Source organism: Ipomoea nil, unplaced genomic scaffold, assembly GCF_001879475.1.
Source record: "Ipomoea nil cultivar Tokyo-kokei standard unplaced genomic scaffold, Asagao_1.1 scaffold2792, whole genome shotgun sequence".
NCBI classification, from domain to species: domain Eukaryota; kingdom Viridiplantae; phylum Streptophyta; class Magnoliopsida; order Solanales; family Convolvulaceae; genus Ipomoea; species Ipomoea nil.
The window spans coordinates 1746995-1757010 of NW_017619220.1; positions in this window are offsets into that span (position 1 = coordinate 1746995).

The window sequence follows — 10016 nt, forward strand, 5'->3', positions numbered from 1 at the left end:
CGTAGAAAATCAAAATTCATCGGCGGCGGCAGTGTGAGAATTATGTCCAAAGTGGACAGATTCCTTGTGCGCACCAGCATTTGGCCCTGTCCGCTGAACCATTGAGTCACCGTGATTTACATCCTCCCAAATGCTCTGTCGGGCCGGGGTGTGGGGGCCCTTAGGGTTGGGGATTCAACCTTTTGGGAGAAGAAAATCAAAATTCAAATACATAATGTCAAGCATTCCTGAATAATAAAGAGTTAATCCAAAATAAATTATTATTCTAAGTTATTTTTTTTAAAAAAATAATTTTCTAGCTAACAATTAAAGTAAAAAGATTATTTATTTAGAAAATGAAAATAAGTACAAGATCAACCTCTTTTAATCAAAATGAGTACAAATCATGTTTGAACTATAAAGAGAAAATTCATAAAATGGTCCTCCGACTATGACCTTTTCTCAAATTGGTCCTTTAACTTTTAATTGCACTCAAAGTAGTCCTTTGACTATAGTGAAAATCCTAAATTACCAGTTTTACCCCTCATTTTAACACCCACTTAACACCAAAACTAACAGAGGACCATATTGGCTTAAAATTCAATAGTCGGAGGACCACTTTGGGTGCAATTAAAAGTCAATGAGCCAATTTGAGAAAAGGCTATAGTCGGAGGACCATTTTGAGAATTAACTCTTGTAGTTTTTAAAAAGTTTTTATGCGTGATTAGGAAATAAAAAAATGAGATGTAAGAGAAAAAAGAAAAAAAAGTAAAATTTAAATAAATAAATAAATAAAGATTTACACGCTAGTACTGCACACGCTCGGCTGAACTCAAGATTGGCGCCTCAAGCGAAGCAACTTTAATTGTTGCATTTTTGGTGGGCCCACATATTTGACAAAAACCAAGCTCCTTCAGCAAAGACTTATTTCATTTTCTCTCCATACACTCTCTCCTCCACATATGCATTGTTTTCTCAAAAATCACTAAAATGGAAATGCTCTTAGACAAGAGCGGTATTAAGGTCAGATCAAGGGAAGAAGTGCAGGTGATATGTAGGAGGTCATTCAAGCTTCAACCCAGATCAAGGGAAGAAGTGCAGGTGATATGTAGGAGGTCATTCAAGCTTCAACCCACCCTTATTTCCAATGATGATCTCCATTATCAGAGGTCATTTTGTCAACATCTATTTTTGACAAGCTGTAATGTTACTTCATATATTTTCATTCAGATATTCATTATCATCATTTGAAATTAAATACCCCTTCTATCTTCCAATTAAATTACAAAGTTTGTCAGTTTAAAAAAATTATTTTTTTTATGAGTCACTTATATTTTCACTATGACTTTATTTTGGTAAACCTAATTGAAAAGTTAATAGTTAAATAAAATTGAAATAAAGTTGAAAGTTGATAAGGGGGTTTCCGATGATGACGCGGCAGCGAGCACGACGGCGAGTTGGTTTCCAGATACGGGGGTGTCGGCTCATGCAACGCCGGATGCCACGATGATGTCTCAATCCGACGAGTACACCGGTGGTGATGTTCTGCGAATCGGTAATGGCGCAGGTTTGATTATTTCGTGAGTTGATCGTGCATCTATTCCTTCCGTGTCAAAATCATTATATTTGTCTAATGTGTTACATGTGCCAAAATTGTCAGTTCTTCTCTTATCTGTTCATCGGTTTACTAATGAAAACGATGTCTTTTTTTGAATTTCACAAAAACTGCTTTGTTGTGAAGGATTCCACTACCAGGGCGTTACTGCTTGAGGAACCCACCTCGGGTGGCTTATACAGATTACCTGTAACACCCCAAATTTCTAAAACCTTATAATTAAATATTTAACTTAAATAAAGCAACTAAGCATTCACATTAATTTACTAATCATCGAATAATGAGTGTCACCGTCACAATCACCATACACGGTGACTGCACAAGCTTAAAAGGAACTAACCATTCATAACTTACTACATTAAAGTAAACTTGGGGAAAAGTACCCGGGTGTCTATCACCAACAAAACGAAAGATGTCTACATCCATAATCTCAAAAACAACAGTAATAGATCAAAAGAGTTTAGACTAAATAGCAACTAACTACACTAGTCTAACTCGAGCAATCTCAAGAGCTGGGCCCACCTGAAAGGGGTTTTGCAAATAGACAAATAGAAAACACCTGTTAGCACAAAGCTAAGTATAACTCCACTCAACCCTGTAAAATATTACAGTATATACTTTGGAAAAACATTTGATTCACATTCCCAAATTAAGCATTCTCAACCACTTAGGCAAAACTTTAATATAATCCACAGAACTTTCTATATGCTTACAACCGATAATATCAAATAGGCAAACTTTACCAATACCTAACTTATCAATAGGCTCACACTATCACATACTTAACATACCAAATCTCAATCCTATATAACATCTCAATAACAATCTCATGCTAACACATAAACTTATCAAGCAATTTTGTGCTATCAATTAATAAGAAATTAATCTCATGCTTTCAAGTTCTCATCATGCAATCTAGAAATATCATACATCAATATGCAAACTAAGGCAATCATACTCAATATACAATATCGGGTAATCATTTTAAATATGCAATCTAGTGCAAACATTATCATTATGCAATCTTGTGCAATCATTCTCAATATGCAATCTAGTGCAACCATACTCAAATGCAATAAGATGCTATAGGATAAGGTATAGATAGATGTACATATACACTCGTTTGTAAATAGAATACTTTTCTGTGGAGGTTTCTTAGAGCCACAAGGACTCGCTTGCTCTTTCTTTCTTAGAGTCGCTATGACTCGCTTTCTTAGAGTCGCAATGACTCACTTTCTTAGAGTCGCAATGACTCACATTCTTAGAGTCGCAATGACTCGCTTGCTTTACTCGTGGACGAGGTAGTCACCGTAGCGTGAACGAACCTATCTGGGCACAGCGCCTAGCCAGCCTAATACTCATCTCGTCCACAGAACCACTCTCTTGGTTCTATTCTCAGACTTTGTGGAATCAGGTATCGAACTATCAGCGTGCACACCCCCTGACCAGGATTCCAAGCCTGGTGAGAAGTTTCCAACCTCGTAACGTGGGAATACACCGCGTTACATGTCATCGGATAGCAATGTCCGTTACTTTCTCTTCTTCTCCGAAAGGACATAGTTCCAACGGGTCCTCCAAAACCTCACTTATATAGATAGCATATATATCTCACGCAACTCCTTTACTTATGCATGTAACTTCTCAACAAATTCTCAATGCAACAAGATAATGACTCTCCACATGTTTATGAGCTTTGGAAAATAATACTTAGGCTCACGTTGGCCACTTATGCACTTTTAAAACATCATATGTTGAAATGCAAACTATTGTAAAACATACTTCATTTCTATATTACTGTGAACTCTCAAAGAACACTTAGATCATACTTGAAATTCACAACTTGACAAAAACTCTCATCAAACACTTAACAAATAATTATCATGCATTTGGAATTCAAATTGCTCAATTTAGACTCATTCACTAGGTAATAACATTCAAAACTAACATGCTCTGTACACTTCAATACTTAGAATTTGACAATAGTCTCTATGAATCATAATATACACTTTAGGCATGTTTTTCTAACCAAACTTAATCAATTAATGATCATGTTTCTCAATTTAACAATCAAATAACAATATGCAGTTCACATATGCAAAGCCAAGGCTGATACTTCTCAAATTCATACACTGGAACATTACTGTAACGCAATTGCTTCACAAAATCTATCACATAATGCTCATTTCTAATCCAAATTCAACGAAATCAAAGTCCAAACGTGCATCATGACGGCCTCAAGATTCCGAGCAACAAGGGTCCGCGACTCCCGGTTCGAAATGACACGTAGTTGAGCCACAAGGGCCCGACCACTGCACAGACAAAGCTAGGCGGAACTTGCGACGGGGCGTGAGGAGCCCCGCCGCCTGGGACCGCCAGGCAGCGGCCTAGGGCCACGGCCCTTGCCCTAGGGCCGCTCCATCACGGCTTCCCTCGTGGGCCATCGGCTAGCCTCGTGACTCTAGCTGGTGCACACTCTGTTGTGCACCAGAGACTTCTTCTTCACTTGTAGAGCATTTTCAGACAATTTTCCACTTCCAGATCATCAACAGGACATTATACAACATCAACAAGTCATCTAATAGCTCAAACACACAATATTCTAGCATTCCTTCTCATTTCTACCTATGAAACAGTGACTTCACAGAGTCAAAAAGAGATTGGGAATCCATGGGGTTATACCTTTGTAGCTTTCTTCCTTGATCTGGGATTCCACCTTCTTCCCAAGCTAGATACCCCCTTCTTCACCTCCTAAACAACTCAAACAAACCATACCACAACTCACTACAAGACCTCAAAGAATAGACTAGGAGAAAGACTAGAAGGAAGCAGATGAATGGATAACAAGGGGTTGTTAAAATGCTTACTGTGATTTCTCTTGTTTACTACGGAAGATTGGGAAGCCATGAATGGAATCAGGGAAATGGAATAATCTTACCAATCATTATATAGGGGTGCAAAACCCTAGGAAGATTCCCTATGATTGGTGGGTGGCAAAATGGTAAATAGGACTTGGCAGGATAATGTCATCAGACATGTTTTGGATGGCTTGTGGTCCACCATACTCCATGGACCATGGTCTAGGATTAATATTTAAGGTAGTTTGGGGTTGAAAGGTAATTTTCCTAAAAATTCTTTCTAGTCAAACAGTTGAATTAGGCTTCTCGGATTTCTCTCGGTCTCACTCAGATAGGTTTCTCAGTTTAAAACGTGGTACGCGAAGTACCTGAAAGTTTAAGATTTTGAAATTAAAACTCTCGGTGTTGAATTTTATTTTAAAAAGTTTCACTCGAAATAATCCATTCAAACACCGTTCTTGCTGCAAAAATTTTTAGGGAGTAAAAATGGCTATTTTGGAATTTCTTAAAATCGAATTTATAAAATTAAATTTTGGGTTGTCACACTACCGGTGTCTCGGTCACATTTCGCGTTCCTCAGTTCCCGTACCTCTCCCGTGGTGTGGCATCGCAGATTGGGCGACCCGCACGGTTGTGTCCTAAATCGCGTCTTGCAAAATTGCCCCGTTGATCCGAATAAATCCAAGTCGTTGGGGTCGTGCACGGCATGCCAACTCGGCAAATCCTCACGTTTTCCATTAGACAGGGTCGTTTCTTCTAGCAAATATGTTTTAGACATATTGTATACAGACATTTGGGGCCCCACCCCTATAATTTCTACTTGTGATTTTCATTACTTTTTGTTATTTGTAGACAACTATTCACGGTTTTGCTGGTTTTATCCCTTACAGGTAAAATCAGATATTTATAAAAACTTTGAGTCGTTTCGTGTGATGGTAGAGCGCAAGTTATCGCGTTCTATCAAGTCCATACAGTCAGATTTAGGGGGTGAATACCGCAAACTACATAATATATTTAAATCACTTGGCATTAACCACAGACAATCGTGTGCCTACACTCACGAGCTAAACGACAGGGTTGAGCACTGGAATAGACATATTGTTGAAACCGGGTTAGCTCTTCTTGTCGAAGGCTCAGCACCTTTACAATACTGGGACTATGCCTTCGAAACAGCCACCTGCCTAATAAATTATCTACCCTTGTCTGTGTTACAGTTTGAAAGCCCATATTCTCGTCTACATAAAGTGTCACCCCCATACACGTTCTTACGGGTCTTCGGGTGTCGTTGTTACCCTTATCTTCGGCCTTATAATCGACACAAGATAGAGTATCGCTCAGCACCCTGTGTCTTCCTAGGTTACCCCACCCCACCCCGGTCCTTTATGGGCTATAGGTGCATGGATCTAACAACTGGAAAAATATATATCTGTCGCCATGTCCGGTTTAACGAATCTGTTTTCCCTTTTTCTACAGACTCGACGTTTCTGTGTGTGTGTGTGTGTGTGTGTATATATATATATATATATATATATATATATATATATATATATATATATATATATATATATACACACACACACACACACACAGAGTATATAGTGTATCTATATCTCACACACTGACACATACAAATTATATACTATGCATAACAAGCATGAGCATTGGAAAATGACTTCCCCCTCAAAAAAAAAAAAAAAATGGAAGTCATTTTCTTCCAAAACATACTTATTTTCCTTGACTGCAACATCATTTTCCGTTGACCTCATTTTCCTCCCTCTTGCTAAACACTGGAAATCCGGAAAACATTTTGCAGAAGTCATTTTCCAAGTTTCCAAACACACCCTAAGATTGAGATGATGTCCTAACAAGACAAAATGAGATGTTTATATACTAAAAACATCCATAACCGCCCTGCAAAAGGATGGTGTGAGGTTATAACTATGTTGGACTACACCTCGCGCCGCACGGACCGCGTCAACAAAGACCCGGCACCAGCCGAGCATGGGGCTCGGCCTAGGTGGCCGAGCGCTGGGCCACCTGGGAGCCGACCACGGAAGCTGATCACGAAGGCCAACCTTAGGCCGACCTCGGAGACCCACCTTGGAGGCCAACCACGGAGGCCGACACCGAAGGCCGACCCCATGGAGGACGAACTTGCCGGTTGAGCCTCTTTGTGGCCCCCTTCTCTAATGTCTTAGCGGACCACAGTGGTTGAGCCCGAGTCATGGTCGACCTCGTAGTCGGCTTTGTCCACCTTGGGCAAACCATGCCCGGGTCGGCTCTTCATATTTCCTCGAGTCAATTTTCTTCGATCAAGATCTATTCTTAATGTATCCATCAGTACTAATTAATAAATACTTCGTAGTTAAATAGTACATTGTCCATTTAAATTAAGAAATACAATACACATAACATTTTTGAATTTAAATATTGTAGTCGTCCACTTTCATTAGCACTTTTATTTATTTATTTATTTTTAAATATAGGGTTAAAAACATAGAGTCCATGGGACTCTCCTAAATGGGAGGTCATTGGTTCGAGTCTCAGTGGAGGTGATATTGGCTCTTTGTGTTTCAACAAGTTGAGAAAGTATATATGAACATATACTACATTGTAATAGAGTCAGTAGTACTCAATAAATAATTTCAATGTGTCAAATTTTAAACAACCCTAAAACGTTTTTAACAAAATTTTAGAAATTCTCAATGTATAGCATTTTTAAAAGGTGAATTTTTTAACCTAGGTTTCCATGTAATTGTGCATCGCAACATCTCACACTTATAATTGAGAATGATCACGATTCAATTTGATCGAATCAAACTGAACACTGTAGCAACCAAAATCGTAGTGAGGTCCAGTTAATGTTCATAACCAGAACCCAAAAGGTTTCATTTTGAAATCAGTCAGTTCCAGTTTCAAACCAGAGGAAAAAAGAACAAAAAAAAAAATAAACAAACAAACAGAAAAAATATATTGTTGAATTTAGACTATTTAAAAAATAAAAAATAGAATTAAAAAAAAAAACAAAATAAAGTTTGAACTGTCAGTTCTGGTTTATCATTTCCTAGAACTGTGAACTGACGATTTGAAATTGAAACCGAACCGCGACCATATCTACTTATAATTAAATGTATAATCAAGGTGATTATTTAATCCTAGCTTTAATAGTGAGTTGCTCCCATGCATGGACCATATGTTCAAACATAAATTTACTAGGAATATTTCTAGTCTACTAATTAGCAAAAGAAGAAAAAAAAAAAAAAGTTATAAAACGTGAGCTAAGTGAAGTGGAGATTGATCCATTATACCTAAAAGTAGGGTAATGCTAGCTGGTAAGCTGCTGGGGCTTTCACAGCTTGTACCAGGTGGGGTGCTACGGAAATTAATCCAAAAGTGGGACCTTATCTTGCAAATCCGAATGGGTCCCACGGGCAGTAACCTTTCTGATTTAATCGTTATGCTGTGCATCCATATGCACCGTGCATAGTACATACGGATGCAAAATAACGTCATTTTGACGTCTAACTTAAAAAAAAAAAAAAAAAAAATTTAGAATTGTAAAATTACACATTCATAATTTCATAACTATACATCCAGAATTACATAATTACATATCCATAATTTCATAACTATAAATTCAGAATTGCATAACTACACATCCATAACTTCATAACTATACATCCAGAATTGCATAACTATATATCCATAACTTCATAACTATAAAATTCAGAATTGCATAACTACACCATACATAATTACACACCCATAATTTCATAACTATAGATCCCGAATTGCATACTTACACATCCACAATTTCATAACTAAAAATTCAGAATGAATGAACTAAAAAATAAACAACATAATGTTATTGCTGGAAATCGAAACTGATTTTTTTTAAGTAAGACGTGCGTTTTGATACAAAATGACGTCGTTTTTGCATCTGTATGCACCATGCATGGTGCATACGGATGCCCAGCATAATTTGCCTCTCTGAATAACGTGGGCCCTTCTCAGTTTGTGGTCCATATAAAAGTCCTTTAATGGGCTCCATGACCTTTTGACCATTAAATTCCAATATGGGCCTCCAGATAACACCAATTTCCCATGGACCCAAAAGGGGCTACGGTTTTAGGATTTTACCTTCAATACAAAACTTCATACCCATTCTTTAACAGCTCCGATCCAATTATTATTGCGTGAACCGTGGTCTATATAGTTGTGTGGATTATATTAAAAAAAACACATAAAGTATATTATTTTAATTAACTCATAAAATGTATTACTCTAAAACATTAACTTACCATAGAAATTTTATTATTCTAACACATAAAATACATTTTATATTATTTTAACTCATAAAATGCATTATTCTAACTTGTAATATACATTATCTTACCCCAAAAATTTTATTATTCTAATTTCTAAATTCTAATACATATAAAGTACATTATTCTAACACATAAAATACATGATTCTAACTTATAAAATACATTACCTTACCCCAGATTAATGTTCATTATTCTAACACGTGCGTGGAGCAACAATTTTTTTTTTTTTTTTTTTTTTTAACATCAAAACGACTTCGTTTTGGACTAGTCCACACAATAATTTGTCACTCCGATCTTTACCTAGGAAGCACCCCACAACCTGCTCGAACCGGCAAATTTTACTGTGAACCATGGTCTATGTTGTAGCGTGGACCATGAATTACGTACCGTTTTAATTACACTTCATTTTCATTTGACAATCTTGTTGATTTGTTTTGTTTCATTTTCCCACCACACTAATTTCATTATAACAATACTAAAGTACCATTTAATTTTACTATAGTTTCATTTGATAATATACATTATTACTTGAGCTATATGTTTTTGTTTCATTTTTCTCATACACTAGTTTAATTATAGTTTTATAGTAATTTTGAAGTATTATTTTAATTGCACTTCAGGTCATTTGATAATATATGTTATTGTATTACTCTGGATTTTATTTTCATTTTTTCATGCATACTAATTTCATTATAGGAATACTAATATATCATTTTAATTATATTGCAGTTTCATTTGACAATAATCTGCTATGCTTTTTAGTATCATTTTCCACACACACTAGTTTTATTATAGTAACGTAACACTAAAGTATCATTTTAATTCTATTACAGTTTCATTCAACGATCATGGTCCACTGTATAACAACTAGCTCGGATCTATCCCATTCTATGGTCCGTGGTTTTTTTTTTTTTTCTTTTTTTTCTTTTTTATAAATACATTAGGTATCTCAGACTAAACTAAATTAATCTTAAATCCTCATAACTCAATAATTAGAGGAGATAAATCGCCAATCACACCATCATTCCCTAAGTTTTCACCCTTGCATGTACATCTTATGCACAACGGGTTTTCATTTAATTTCCTCTGATTCGTCAAAGTCTTTCTAATAACCATAAGTTCTCAATAATGATTGGATAAACCAACTTAATTAACTAGCCATATTACACCAGGACTATGTGGTCTAATGGTATCCGGGTTGGACTTCCATTTGGAAGATTATGAGTTCAAGCCTTAGTG